Here is a 16079-nt window from a genome sequence, read left to right on the forward strand (position 1 = left end):
ATCCACACAAAAGGCCAAAGAGGAAACAAAAGAGAAGAAGAAGGCCACTGAATAGACTGATGAAGTGCCAAAGAAAAGAAGAAAGTATGTAGCATAGCCAAACACTGATGATGAGGAGAGAATAGAATAAAAGGATATCAACCAATTTAGAGTGGTAAGCCATCCTCCCAAATCTGCAATGGACAAAATTTGTGAAAATATTAAGAATTTAGATTTGACTGATTTGAAAAGCCTCGAATTTGAAAAATTAAGTAGAGAAGAACAAAATAAGATAGAGGAATCAATGTATACCATGATGGCTGAATTTAAGAACACACCTCTAGAGCTAGACAATACCATGCCTAGGTAGTTATATGAGATAGTTGAAAATAAATGGCATTATTATCTCAAAATGGAGAAGGAGATTAGTGAATCTACCCTAGCCCAAGTGATGATTGATCTGACAAGAGGTAAAATTACTAAGGCTACTAAGAAACATGGTGGAAAATTTGCACCAAAATATAGAGCCTTCAGTATTCTGCAAAATAAAATGTAAGATTTAGTAAATAAGTCCACACAATTGTGGAAGTCAATATAAATATCAACTAATGATAAAGATGAAAAATAGGGATAGGATAAGGATGTAAATAAGGCTAAAGCTAGTGAGAAGGAAAAGGAAGCCAAAGTAGTGGAGGAGGAAAATAAAATAGAAGAGAAGGAAGAAGAGAAGAAAACAACAAAAGGAGAAGAAGAGAAGAAAGGAGATGAAGAGAAGAAAGAGGAAGAGGATATGGAAAAAGGAGAAGAGAAAACACAAAAGGGAGATGAAATGGAAATAGCTGAGCAACAACAACAAGAAGAACATAGTGTGCAAGACACACAAATGACACCCCCTAGCCCTCCTCATGTAACCATCACACTTGCAGACACTATAACAATCAAGGATTTTCCTGACAATTCTGCTCAGAACATCAATCCCTTAACTACAAGGGATCTCTCCAAGATTCTTCACCAATCCACTCTATAGGCACAATTATGCACAAATCCTATATTGGTGAGTGTAGATGAGTTACAGAAGGTAGTAGCAGAACTAAAAAGAGACAAGGTTAAACCACAAGAACCACCTTTCATATATACAACTACTAGTACTCAAATTTTAATTCTTCCACCACCATTTCCAACAATTGATACATCAAGAATAGGTGATACCATGCAGAGTGAAGTAGAGAATGGAACAAAAACATGACAACCAAGATAGATTGCTACATCTGATCCTATAGTACAACTCCAAGGTACACCTTAGATAAATGTGACTGATTAAGGGAAAATAGATGAGGAGAAGGAGGATACACCAAAGGAAGAGGAGTAGGCTGCTACTTAGACATTGGCAGAGATACCAAAAATAGGCACTCCTACAAAAAATCTTCAGAAGCTAAGCACTGAAATCATACCTTTGTAAATCTCCACACCAAGCTCGAGTACTACAAAGGTTACTAGGGTAATTCACTATGGAGACCCTGAGCTAGATGAAGAGATAGTAATACCTTCTTATGAATCAAAGACTATCACCATGGAGCAGATTAGAGAAATTTAGGATGCATTAAATAGAAGGAGAAGACAATAAATACTTAGAAAGGAATATAAACATAAGCAAGCACTACTTGAGATAAAATACATCTTTATGGATGTCTTTATCTTGCAGTCACCAGAAGAGTCCAAGTCTATACTAGAACAATTATCAGATATAGTTGACTAGGTGACAATTGAAGACTAGGACACCAACATCAAACTTATGGAGTGGTCTGAGAGGAAGTTTCAAGGGAAGGTGAATGAGAAAATATCTAGTGGCATATTGCATAGGTAGAATTGGCCAAGAAAATTGAAAAGGTCAAAACTGTACTTGAGAACATTTTCTCATCGTACAAAAAGTTGTGTGATTTTTCCAATTTCACACAGGAGACAGGCCAAAGATATTGAGCTTGGAGAGAAATCTTAGGATTTCTAGCATGCAATTACCAAGAGATCTAGCTCAAAGTGAGAATCATTTTTCCCAATCGCTTCACACTCAAAGAGAGTTAGCTACACTCACAAGTGAAGAAGCCAATACAAAGGCCAAATTGATGTAGATTCAATCCTCCATTATGCCACATTTGGATGTCTTCCATAAAGAACAAGTCTATGCTAAAATTGTTTTAAAGAAAGATCCTAATCTTTCTACATTAGATGGACTTGTACATCTTGCTACAGAGATTTCCATCTAGCATAAGTCACTAGACATTTCTTTGGAGAATGGGATGCAGCTCTTCAGATGATAATGGATGTAAACAACACAATTTTGGCAAAATATGGTATTACTCCTTAGCACCCTTTGATACAAGTATCAAAAATGGGGAGATAGATATAATGTTTAGGGGGAGAAATAAAAATAAGGAAAATATGACAAAGGGGGAGAATACTAAGTATTCTAGTAATTACATTCTTTCATTCATTCTTTTGGAGAATAAAAAGTGAAAAGATTGCAGATAGGCAAAAAGGGGGAGATACGACTTAATGTGTAAATAGTGAGGAGGAGAAATAATGTTTTGGGGGAGATATGAATAAAACTTGCAAGTGCAGACATAACAGACATAATAGCTCAGCAAGCAGGTATAGATTATAGAAATAGGGAAAAGGAAATGAATACCAGGTAAGAATATTAGGTACATTTAGCACAAAATTTTGGTTGCAAGAATAGACAAGGCACAATCAGCTCAGGGGGAGTTATAAGAATTATAAGCTATATTGTTCCTTACAAAATTTTGAACAAGTTTTTGAAATTTTGCCAAGTAGAGTGAATACTATACTCATGAAATCAAGCATAAAGCTTAGTTAAGTGTTTTCGACACTCATGTCAAAGGGAGAGATTGTTGGTCTTAGAATGGTTTTGACATTTGAGTGTCGACACACTTAACCACTTTTTACATAGAAGCTGAGTACATTATGTATGCCGAGCTACAATATGTGCCGAGTGAGAATTCCAACAGGTGTCGAGTGACTTTAGGTGTCTAGCATTATATAGGTGTTGAGTGATATATAGGTTCCAAGTCATAGTTGATGTTGATCAAGTCAGAATGCTTCATGTGCTAAGTGAGCCTGAACTATGCATGTGCCGAGCACCTAGGATCAAACATGTGTCGAACACCAGTAATCCAATATGTATCGAGTAACACAAAATCAACATATGAGTTTGTGGCTTCACAAACTCAGATGTAAACCATTTTTTGAGCTGACATAGAAGGATTCCAAAGGATAATAAGGATAAGAATGAATCTTTTATATTTCCTATGCAATCAGCATGTAGCCAGTAAGAAAAATGGAGAAGGCATGCAACCAATGAGAAAAGTGCAAGGAATGAACTACAATTAAAGATTCAATATGGATCATAGATCCATACCTAACTTGAAGTCTATAAATACTTTATAAGAAGGCTTAGAACCCATGATTTCATGTTTTTGAATAGAAGTTAAGGAAGTTGCTAAGCAGATAGAAAAACTAAAAAATAGGGCAAACAACAGGGGCATCACAGACTTAGTGAATTGAGCAGCAATTACTTATCTAGTTGATCAAAATAGAACAAGGGCTACGAAAAAATATAAAATCAAGCAAGGATCACACCATAATAAGTAGATCAAGTGCCTAAAATAAGAAATTGAAGATTGTGAGAAATTAGGTCAAAGATTTCTAATACTCTCTAGCAATTGTATTAGATTGTGAAAATCCTATGATGATAAGTTAGCTTAATAGCTATTTTGTAGATCCTTTGAAGAGGTGACGAAATCCTTTAATAGGGTGGCACTTCATGTGAAGTGTTTGTAAATCCTCTAACCAGGTCACTATTGACATAGTGTAAAACCTTTAACAAGGTAGGCATTTCACAAGGCAGACCATCAGAAGTGGTCAAACAATTATTACTGCAGTGATTTAGTGGGTATAATCCCCATCCTAGTTTTACCTTCTTATTCTTGGAGGGTTTCTGGGTTATCAAATTTTGATGTCATGTTTTGATGCATGTGTTTACTTTATGTTTATTTAATATGTTTACATGCATGCAGTTTACTTTTAGTTATTTGTTTTAAAGGATTTGAAAAGGTTAAAGTGTGTTACTTCTAATTCATCCCCCCTCTCAGAAGTACTCTTTCCATTTGATTATTCCAAGATTAATGATAAAATAATTAATAATTAATAATTTAGTAAAATTTAATAAATTTAAAAACTAATTAAAGTAACATAAAATTTTAATTAAAATATAATTATTATTTTTTAAAATAAAACCCCACGATGGTGATGTGGTTTGCTAAGGCAACCATGTACACCAAGTGTTGTCGACTGGGGGGTTAAATCCCCTCCAAAAAAAATATTTTTTATTATTTAAAAAAATACACACACACATATACACATTTTAATGGTTTTTGCTACAGTACCTTGATGGACAATTTTTTTTCCAGCAAGCCAAATTTTTTATTTAAAGAGAGGAATATAATCAAATTTGTAGATTTAATCTATGCAACTTTTCAATCAACCCTAGTTGATCTAATTTGTTTTCCCTATATTTTTTTCTCTAGAAAAACTAATAAGGGTTTGATAATGAATAAGTTATCTAATTCATTCAATTAAGAAATGGAGTTTAATTTTGTTAGTTCAAAACTAGTAAAGTAGAATGAAAATCAATTTCAATCACCCAGTACACATGAAGAATACAAATCTTTTTGAATGAAATTTACTATTATAGGTTTTGGTTTCAAACCCTACCTTATTTTGATGCTAACAATCTGACAACTTGGTGAAAACCTTGCTAAAGCAAGACCATTTAAAGCTTCCAAATTTCATTTTGCTCCAAAATTTTGATAATTGCACCACAAAAAGCTCTGTGTGAAATAATGACCCAAAAACGTCTAATATAGAGCGTTGACTCCCTTTAGGGTTTTTGTTTCTAAAAGCCCTAAAATATAATTGTTTTATATAATTAATCCATTCAATAAAATTTAACTCACTTTAATTAAAATATATTATTTTATTTTTATTTTGTATTAGGGATACCCTTCTATCATCAACAACACCACTTTAGGGTTTCAAGAAAATGTTGAAAGATGTGGGAGATCTTGATTAAGGGAAATGACATGGATTATGGGAGATTTATTTTTCCTTATGGATCAATCTCACCTCTCACTTCTTGTCATTATCAAAGGGTTGTGCTTTTTGTGGTCTAGTGTTGATATAAAAATGAAACTTCTAGCATTTTAAAGGATTTTCTTCTTATTTTTCTGATAACTTGGAACTGGGGACTTCTAATATGGGGGAACTTTGGATTACAAAATGGGGGAAACATGGAGATATTCATTCTCCATATAAGGGAGGATCCCATGGAAGGGAGAAGGAAGTGGAAAGATTATAGAGCTAAATGACACCTTAATGAGACATAAGATTTCTATTTAATTTCAATATTAGTAAATAAAGATTCTTTTATTTTTTAAAGTTAATTAATTTAAAATCCTTATATAGTAATTTTTATTTTGAATATAAAAATATTATTAGATTATAATAATGAATATACATATTGTGAGTGTATATTAATATATTTTGAGATCTGATTAATTGTAGGATAAAATTTTTCAACTCATAAAAAGTATAGTATTATGAAAAATAGACATTTTTCTATGGCCAAATTAACCTTTTGAAACAATTAAATTGAAAATATATGATGAGACCTCATATCTTATATGTGTTTACATGAGACTTTGTGTATTTTTTTGTGATGAATTTAGATTTTTATTGTGATGTTTTTATTTTGTGATGATTTTTAGGTGAATTGGTTAGATGGCCAATGAAGATGTACACCAAAGGCTTCTGTTAAGATTTATTTTATTATGTTTATATGATTGGATGTCATGATGTACCCTATGATTTTAATTAAGATTTATGTTTATGAGTTTTATTTTGATGAGTAATTATGATGACTTGGGTTTGAGAACCAATGCTTTTTCGGGTTGCCTATCATGGAACCAAATTTGATCCTTATTGATTTTTTCGTATGAGAGAAACTTTTCGTTCATGAAATTAGGAGAGGTTTTTTAGGTACATTTCTATGGGGTTGGCTTACAATAGGGGTCTAAGAAGAAAAATGGTTAGTACCAAGGTAACCTACTATAGGGTGTGTAATAAGTGATAACCTAGTAATACAAATCTTTAGACTCACATTAAAAAGATAAATTAAGATTTTGCCTATCCCATTCCTTGAGTGTTTGTATAGGCTAAGGATGGGAATGAGATGGTACCTTGTGAGAGGTATGATTAGTGATCCTTATCTTCATGAGAGGGTATTTTTGGTTCTGCATGTGTCACATTGAGGGTATGGGGTCTAGAGTGACCAGTCTGGGGTAGCTCAATGCTTGAGGGTCTGAGGTCTAGTGAGAGACCAATCTAGGTAACTCAAGTAGTTTGAGCATGTGATGTGACTCCTCAATGTGTAGCTTGAGGATCCTAAGTAGAATTTATATTTTCCTCTGGTGGTGTATTTATTGTTGGACTTATTGATTTGTATTTTACTCTCATCGATGGCATTCGTTTATCTATTAGTTATTGTGTTTTTGACACTTGACATTCTATTTGGATGTGGATATCCTTTTAGTGATTGTCTTTGGTATTGATACTTAATTTTTACTTGGTATTTTTTTTTGACTTGGTATGTGATGATGGTTTTGGTCGATTTTTGAATTTAGTTATCTATCCTTTATCAATAGTTTGTGTACCCTTGTGGTAGATTGGGCTATAATGATTCTTTTCCTATGATTGATTTTAAGATTTGATTATTTTTGCATTCACCATTTACCCAAAATATTCCTCATAGAGATTAAAAACCTTATTGATATATTTTTATTTTCTTGTAGAGGAGTATGCCATCATAAATATATCATTAAAAAATAGCTAATGTGAGTGTGTAATATTTTCCTAGAAAGGTTTAGGGCCTGTATGATCCACAATGAGTGCTCACCATAATGTATGATGAACAAAAAGTGTTTATCAAAATGTAGAGGGGTGAAAGAAATAGAAGATCTACCTCTAAATCCAAATTCCCAAAGGAGAGATCCAAATTGATCAATCAAAAAGGTTAATTGCACAAAAGAATCAATCTATGAAGAATATGAATAAAGAAGAAAACCTTATATTTTGTTATAGAAGATATGTATTGAAATCTTGATTGAATTGAAAATAAATACTAACCTTAAAGTAGGGTAAATATGGAAAATGCTATTTTTTTGATGTCTGTGTGTAGTTTCGGGAAATCCTACAACCAAATTTGAACTAGAAATATAGAAATACAAAAAATTGAGAAACCTTTTTTCTTTTTGAAGAAGCTTGACCTTGACCTAAAGTCGAGTAATATCTTACCCCTTTATTTTTTACCTTAAGCTGCACTGCTCTCATAGAAATTTTGTTTGTGAAACTTGAAAGTTTACAGAAAAGGGTAGTCAAATATGCACTGATATTCAATGCCCCACACTTGCTCTTGAAAAAAATTAGTTGTGTGATGCAAGGGACTCCCCTTAATACCATAAACTCATAACTTAAACAAAGAAATAATAGAAAATGCAAGAACAAAATATGGACTTCTTATTATTGTCACAAATGTGGAATTACAAAATTCTCATTTACAATATGCTAACCCAAATGGGTACCTTCATTACAGTAATTTGCAAGGTAGTGCTGCCAACTATCACCCAGAGTTGTCCTAGACAATGTTTGGGCCTTTCTTAAATAGGCAATTTTTATGTTGCTCAGAAAGGTTCTAGATGCTTAAACTTAATACCTAGGGCTGACAGACCCTAACAATACACATAGAGTCAGCCAAATATATATTTGACAAATTATTTTAGAAATTTCAATAGCCCAACTTTAGAAGGCCATAACTCACAAGCTGTTGCTCCAATTGGCTATTATAACCACTTTTCAAAAACACCAGCTTCTGATCTACAGGCTTGGAACTGTGCTAGCACCCTTCTGTTGAGTTTTCGAACCTCATCCGAGCACTCTAAGGCCTCCAACAGTGAGCCTAAAGAACTTTTTGCAAAATTTTCCACTGAAAATATGCAATAACTTCTCTAATACTAATGCTTGAGAAATGGAATTTTTATGGTAGGCTTACAACTCTAAAATGAACCTTTTTGTAGAAAATGAGAACATTTTGAGCTCATATGACAAACTTACTAAAAATATTAAGTTCTCATAAATAGTAACCACCTTGTCTACTAGTCCTTATTAAAATGGAAAAGGCTGAAAATAAAATATTTTTGGGTGATGCAAGATTGCCCTTACACCCAGGATGCTCCTGCATCAGACACCCAGGGTAATTTGAGAAGTGACCTTGTCACATCTCAGGGGTTTAGAGGAAACCAAGATGGTTTACCTTCACCTTTGCTAGCCATGATGAATCCTTAACTGGTCTTCCTTTCCATTTGACTAGATATTCCTTATAAGTTCTATTTTTGGTACTTTTTCCAACAAGACTGTCTAGTATCTCCTCAATATCCTTTGTAGCTGAATTAGCTATTGGAATGCTCCACTGCACTTCTACAACTTCATCTCCATCACATCCTTCATAATACTCTATCAAATCTAAAATATTAAATACTAGTGAAATATTCAATTCAGCAAGCAACTCCACTTCATATGCATTTCCAGAATCATGCCTCTTCACTATCTTTCACAGTCCAAACTTCTTCATCTTCAGTTTATTATATGTACCTATTGAAAAATGCTTCTTTCTCAAATGAACCATAACTTCATCTCCAATATAAAATTTCTTATATCTCCTTTCCACATCTGCCTTAGCCTTATACTGTGTATTCATCTTTATGATGTGCTCCCTCACCTCCTCATGGATGGTCTTCAAATGTTCAACAAAATCTTCTTCTTTAGCACTACTTATTTCTCCCTTATCCAACTTCCTTAATTCAAAAACATTTATGGGACTACTCCCATAAACAATCTATAATGGTGATTTACTAGTATTCCTATTGAAAAAATTATTATATGCAAATTCTACCTATGGTAAAATCATATCTCATCCTTTTGGTTTATCTCCAACCAAGCATCTAAGAAAGTCTCCCAAACTATGATTCACAGCTTCTGTCTATCCATCAGTCTATGGATGATGTGATGAGCTAAACTTCAAATCTGTCTTCAACTTCTTCCACAATGTACACTAGAAATAACCAACAAATTTTGTATCTCTGTTTGAAACTATACTCTTTGGCAGACTGTGCAATCTCACCACTTCTCTGAAAAATAACTCTACTACATGAGCAACTTCACTAAACTTCTTGCAAGGAATAAAATGTGTCATCTTTGAAAACCTGTCAACCACCTCAAAAATAGAATCTTGCCCACAATGTGTCCTTGGTAATCCAAGAAAAAAATCCATAATGACATCCTCCCACAACTTCTCTAGTATAGGTAATGGCTGATACAACCCTATATTCTACTTCACTCCTTTTGCCATTTGACATACTCAACAACTTTGTACAAACTTTATCAAAACTTGTTGTAACTATGGCCAGTAATAATTTTTAGCAACCAAAGCTATAGTTTTATCTCTACCCAAATATCTAACCAATCCTCCACTATGCTTCTCCTTGATGAGGTTCTCTCTAATTGCATTTCTTGGAATGCACAAATGGCTTCCTTTGAACAACATATTATCTTGGATCATAAAATCCAACCACTTTGTCCTGTCAAGTGTAACAAGTTTGGTACAAGCTTTCCATGCTTCAACAAAATTAGGATCATTTGGATACAATGTACTAAGTTCCTTGAACCCAACCACCTCTATCTGCATTTCTATCAGCAAAAGTTGTCTTCTACTAAGAGCATCTACAACTTTGTTAGACTTCCCACCTCTATGTTTCAAAACAAATGTATAACTTTGCAAAAACTCAACCCACTTTAAATGCCTTTGGTTCAATTTTCCTTAACTATTCAAATATTTCAAAGCTTGATAATCAGTATACAAAACAAAATCCTTGGGAAGAAGATAGTGTCTCCACTTCTTTAATTTTTGAACTATAGCATAAAATTCCTGATCATAAATAGAATATTTTCTTTTTGCATCATTCAACTTCTCACTAAAATAAACAATAGGTCTACCTTCCTAGCTCAAAATAGCTCCTATTGTAGTACCACTAGCATCATAGTCTACTTGAAACACCTTGTTAAAATTAGGAAGTGTTACTTTCTGTTTCAAGAGATTGAAACTCTTATCTACTCCTATAGTCCACTTAAACTCTTTCCTATCTCCTCTCATTGTTTTAGTCAAGGGTCTACAAATACTACTAAAACTTCTTATGAAATTTCTATAAAATGTAACCAGTCCATGAAAAGATTTTACCTCTTTCACACTCCTTGAAGTAGGCCATTCAAGGATAGCCTTCACTTTCTCTAGGTCCATCTTTAGACCTTCTCTTGAGACTACAAATCCCAAGTACACCAACTCTTTCTTTACAAAACTGTACTTTTTCAAGTTTATCAACAACTTTTCTCCCCTCAACTTTTCAAACACCTTGCAAATATGAGTCAAATGCTCTTCCAATGTCTTACTAAAGATCAATATATCATCTTGGTAAACAATGAAAAACTTACCTAGAAACTCCTTTAATACCTCATTCATGAGCCTCACGAAAGTGCTTGGTGCATTGGTTAGCCCAAAAGGTAGGACTAACCACTCATACAGTCCTTCCCTTGTCTTGAAAGTAATCTTCCACTCATCACCTTCTTTGATATGAATCTAAAGGTACCCACTCTTCAGATCTATCTTTGTGAAATACTTAGCTCCACTCAAACAGTTCATAATATCATCCATCCTTGGCAAAGGAAATCTATAATTGATGGTGATCTTATTGATAGGATGAGAATCTATGCACATCCTCCATTCTCCATTCTTCTTTGGTGCTAACACTACTAGTACATCACATGGACTCAAACTCTCTCAAATTAACTCCTTCTGCAATAACTCATAAACTTGCCTGTTCAACTCTTCACTTTTTGTTGGTGTCATTCTGTGCATTTCTTTATTCAAAAAACTGGCTTCTGGAACCAAATCCATTTGGTGACTAATCTTCCTCATAGGAGGCCATCCATTAGGTACACTATCTGATACAATATCAGAAAAATCTTCCAACATATCTCCAATTTATGTAGGTACCTCCTCTACTTCTTCTTTACTATCTTTAGGAATTATAGAAAAACACATATGCTCATGTTTCATACCTTTAAGAAACTCTTTTCCATCCAAAAAAACATATTCTGGCAGCACTACATACCTTTTCTTCTTTATCCTTCAATGGCTTCAACTTATGTTTCACTCCATCATTAGAGTGTACGTATTTACTCGCCCATCATGTACAACATGCCTGTCAAACTACCATGGCCTACCTAACAACATATGACATATGTCCAGAGGTATGATATCACATAGTACCTCATCCTGGTAGCTCCCAATCTTGAACTTCACTAAGCACTACTCATTGACCATAAGCTTGTGGTCATCTTGCAGCCAAGCAATACGGTATGGACGTGGGTGTTTCTGTGTCTTTAGCTTCAACTTGGTGACCATCATTTCTGACACCAGATTATTAGTACTTCCACCATCAATGATCACATCACAACACTTATCTTCACATCTACACCTGGTTCAAAATAAACTCCTTTGATCAAGTTCATTCTCACCACTCAGCAAGACTCTTATGTTAACTAGGAATTCTCCTCTTTCAACATCTTTAGAATGTGAGGATTTGGAATCTTCATCAACATGTGCAACTCTCACCTGACCTTTTGTTCTTTGATATATCCTTCCTTGGCATTGGGTACATTCAAATGCTCTATGCCCTTCTTCTCTATAGTGAAAACATTTTCCATGGAAGCCTCCTCTTCTAGATCATTGTCCTCTACCTCTTCCTCTTTGATCTTTATTATTTTTATCATGGAAACGATTGAAATTTTTTCCTCTTTGATTCTGGTTGCTACTTTCAACCTCATACTTGTTCTTCTGATCATCATTATGGCCTCCATAAGATCACCCACTAGATCTTCCACCATGACCTCTTCCACTATTCTTATTATCAAACTTCTTTCTCAATTTCTCCTCAAATCTTAGGGCAAACTAGTATGCCTCCTCAATAATATTCATCTGAACTAGAATTAGCTCATCCTAAATGCTGGGCCTTAACCCATTAAGATAACGAGTGACTTTCTCCTTATCAGCTTCTGTATGGCTAGTTCTAATGAGAACTTGGTAGAACTCCTTGGTATACTCTTGAACAAATTTTCCTACTTGCTTCATTCCTTGCATCTTCTTGAATAGATCAAGCTCATAATCCATAGGATTGAATTATCACTTCATTTTAGCTATCATTTGATCCCATCTGGTGATTTTTTCCTTTCTCTTTCTATTTCATTCCAACTGAACCTCTTGCTACCAGATCTTTACATGTCTCTTCAGTCTTGCCTTCACAAACTTGACCCTATCTGGATCCTCAATATCTCCATACTCAAAGTAATCCTCTAGTTCATTGATCCAATTGATTAGCTCTTCTAGGTTAAGATTTTCTAAAAATGTGAGAACCTCATGTAAGATTTGAGAGAAAGTGCATAACAAATCCATTAAGCCCAAGAAAACCTGCATGCAGAAAACTTGTCATGGAGAAGAAAAAGACAAGAAGAGGCAAGGGTTTGATCTGAAAAACTCAGATGAAGAAGAAAAATATTATTCAATGAATTCTTAATAATGAAAAATACAAAGAGATCAATCCTTATAAAAGGAGATCAAAACCCGAAAAGGGTAGCCTAAAGCCTAAAAAAGCTAGGTTTCACAATATAATTAATAAAATATTAATTATATGCACCTACGAGATAGCTTAAGTGAACTAGAGTAATAGATAACTTATTTAATTAAATCAAGGTGATTTAATTAATAAGTGAAAATAAGTAATTACTCTAACACCCCCCCTTTAGTGAAGCTTAGGAAGTAAGCTAACCTAGCACAGCTATGATGTTGGAGTTGATAAAATCCAACTCTGAAGACACCCAAGATCACCTGCATGCAAAAATCTATCAAAGCGAAGCCAAGGAGAGAAGAGCGTGGAGCAAGGGAAAAACCCTGAATGGACATAAGAGACAACAAGTATGCAAACACAAGAAAATATGTATTTACAATATGCAAGAATGTGATGATGAAGATACAATGAGGGAGCTCAAATATAAAGAGCTCCAAGAATCTCGTAGAAGAAGCTAGAAGATGCTAGGAGATAAGCATGACAACTAAGCATACATCCAAATGAGGTAGAAATTTCTCGAACAATGTGAAAGGATAAGTATGACTTAGGAGAGAACAAACTCTCATATTATCAACAACTTATAACAAACTCCTAGACTACAACTAATTAATAAAATGCATTTACCTAAGTAAGCTTAAGTAATAGAATAAATAATTAATAATTAATTAATTATTTACTCTAATACCCCCCCTTAAGTGCAACTTATTTTTAGCTGCCTGTCACCTCACCTACCTTAAGGGGGGGTTATATTATTGTTCTATGCTTCCTTGCTTGATGGTTCATTAGTGTGAGCTATGTATTTAGTACCTGATCCTACATACTAGGTGATTCCAATGGATGGCTACCTATGCATTTTGGTGAGATGGATCATCTACCATATAGACACGCTCAATTTGTGTCTTCTATTTCCTTGGCGGTTCTACAAATCAACATTTTCGATAGAGTTTTGTAGCTTTTGATGCTTTAGTGGTTCTCTTCATGATCTCTCTTTGTTCCTTCTTCTGGAACATTCTTTGCTATTTATTTTTGGAGTAAGGTTTTTCCCATGTGGTTTTCTCTATTTCTCCTCTTTATAGAGATTTTTTTTGTGATTGGCTACCTAATTAGGCCTTGTTTCCGGGACCCATCCTACATTTATACATTTCTTAGTTTTGTGAGCTTAAGGCATTTTACTAAGTTCCCATGGCACTTTATAAAATAGTGCGAGTACAACGAATCACAATGATGAAAAGGATCCTGAAATGCAAGAGTGTCACTTTATCTCAGTGTGTTGTATAAAGATGCTTACAATGAATATCAACAATGATAAAAAAAAACATAAGGCTGAAACAACATAAGGTAGAGCCCAAAATGAAACATTTGAAGTAACAAAATCAATCCTTGGACCTAAAACAATCAAGATATGCACCATAATGCTAAAATGCAAAAGATTGAATAGGATGTGCTTGGAAAAAAATATGGAATAACCAACATCATTGGAAAGAGTGTAGAAAGAGATTTCCAGCGATATAAAGAAGTCCAAAAATGGAGATCAGATGCTTAAGATACGCCTCCCAGAGTGCAAAATAGAAATCTAGCTTTAACAACAAAATAGGTCATAAAACTACATCAAAACTAAAAAAATCCTACACCACTGTCTCCATCTCGGAACAAACTTTTTGATGCTTCTTTCAAATTGAAAAAAGACCTCCGTATGCTCAAGTTATAGCCAAAAAGTTGTGAGTAGGTCAAAAAGGACCTTGGAGAGCTTGTAGGTGTGCTGATGCAGTGCTGACATTAGCATTTCACAACAAAAAATTTGACAGGCAAGAGGCTGTTGCAGCAAAAAAAGGGCCACATGGCAGCAGGCTGATTGGGCTGGGTGACATGGCAAGGTCCACGTGGCAGATGCCCTCCAAAACTTGTGCCAACTCTGTAGAAGAGCCAAGTGGGCGAAGCAATTTTTGTTGACTAGTGGCAGCGCTGGTGGGGTGGTCACTATTGGTGGTGGTGGTTATAGGGGTGGCTATCGTGCTGGCGCGCCGGTGGCAGCTACACGTGAGCTGAGTGTAGGCGGTCCTTCAATGGTGCACGAGTGGCCCCTGGGTGGTCGCTAGGTGGAGTGGCCCAAAAAACTTTATTTTTTATTTTTTTGCATCTCGATCTACATGCCAGGGGTCATACAACCCTATCAGGAAAATTCTTTTTGCCTCCTAGATCAACGTTGTCCAAATCAGACAAATTTTATATCAAAACAAGGGTTTTGACACCTTCTAAATCCATCCGTGAGGTCAATTTGGCCTCAAACTGCTCCAAAAATTAGTGACCCCCTTGTTTTCTCAAAAAAAGCCCAAAAAAACACCAGATCTGATCTGCCAAACCCTTGTTCTCCTTTTTTCTCCAAATTCTAAACAAGCTATAACAGATCTGGCTCTAATACCATGTAGGATTTGAGAAAAAGTGCATAACAAATCCACGAAGCCCAAAAAAACCTACATGTAGAAAACCTGTCGCGGAGAAGAAAAAGACAAGAAGAGGCAAGGGTTTGATCTGAAAAACTCAAAAGAAGAAGAAAAATATTATTCAATGGATTCTTAATAATGAAAAATACAAAGAGATCAATCCTCTAAAAAGGGTAACCTAAAGCCTAAAAAAGCTAGGTTGCACAATATAATTAATAAAATATTAATTATATGTACCTACAAGATAGCTTAAGCAAACTAGAGTAATAGATAACTTATTTAATTAAATCAAAGTGATTTAATTAATAAGCGAAAACAACTAATTACTCTAACACCTCAAACTTAGGTCTTTTTCCAATCTTGGAGATGGCCCTAAAAAGCCTCTCTTCCTCTGGGTTTAGAACTACCTTTTATTTATCATTTTCTTCTACTTCATCCTCATCCTCACTTTCATCTCTTATGGGAATATTCATTCCTTTATGCATTTGTTCTTCCAATTCTTGCATTTGTCTTTGGAGGGCTCGAAAACCCTCAAGTGTAACACTTGCAGCTCTTCTACCATTCTCTCTTCATGGAGGCATTTTCACACTTCTACTGAAACCCTAATGCAAACTATCTCACAATTGACAATCTATCTACACACTTAGCCCAACCCATGGTCTTAGTGCGAACTGCCTTACAGTCACTAATCTATCCACATGCTAAAGAACTCTAGCTTTGATACCACTTGATGCAGGGGACTCCCCTTAATACCATAAACTCAGAACTGAAACAAAGAAACAATAAAAAATGTGAG

At 34.6% G+C, this 16079-nt stretch overlaps 1 pseudogene; it reads left to right on the forward strand.

Annotated features, from left to right (window-relative positions):
* The window catches only part of LOC149532038 (aspartate carbamoyltransferase 2, chloroplastic-like), a 157235-nt pseudogene extending 142297 nt beyond the window's left edge, over positions 1–14938 (forward strand).
* Positions 14939–16079: the final 1141 nt, after the last annotated feature.

Source organism: Cupressus sempervirens, chromosome 11 (genome assembly GCF_028749045.1).
Source record: "Cupressus sempervirens isolate cs-2001-9-10 chromosome 11, ASM2874904v1, whole genome shotgun sequence".
NCBI lineage: Eukaryota > Viridiplantae > Streptophyta > Pinopsida > Cupressales > Cupressaceae > Cupressus > Cupressus sempervirens.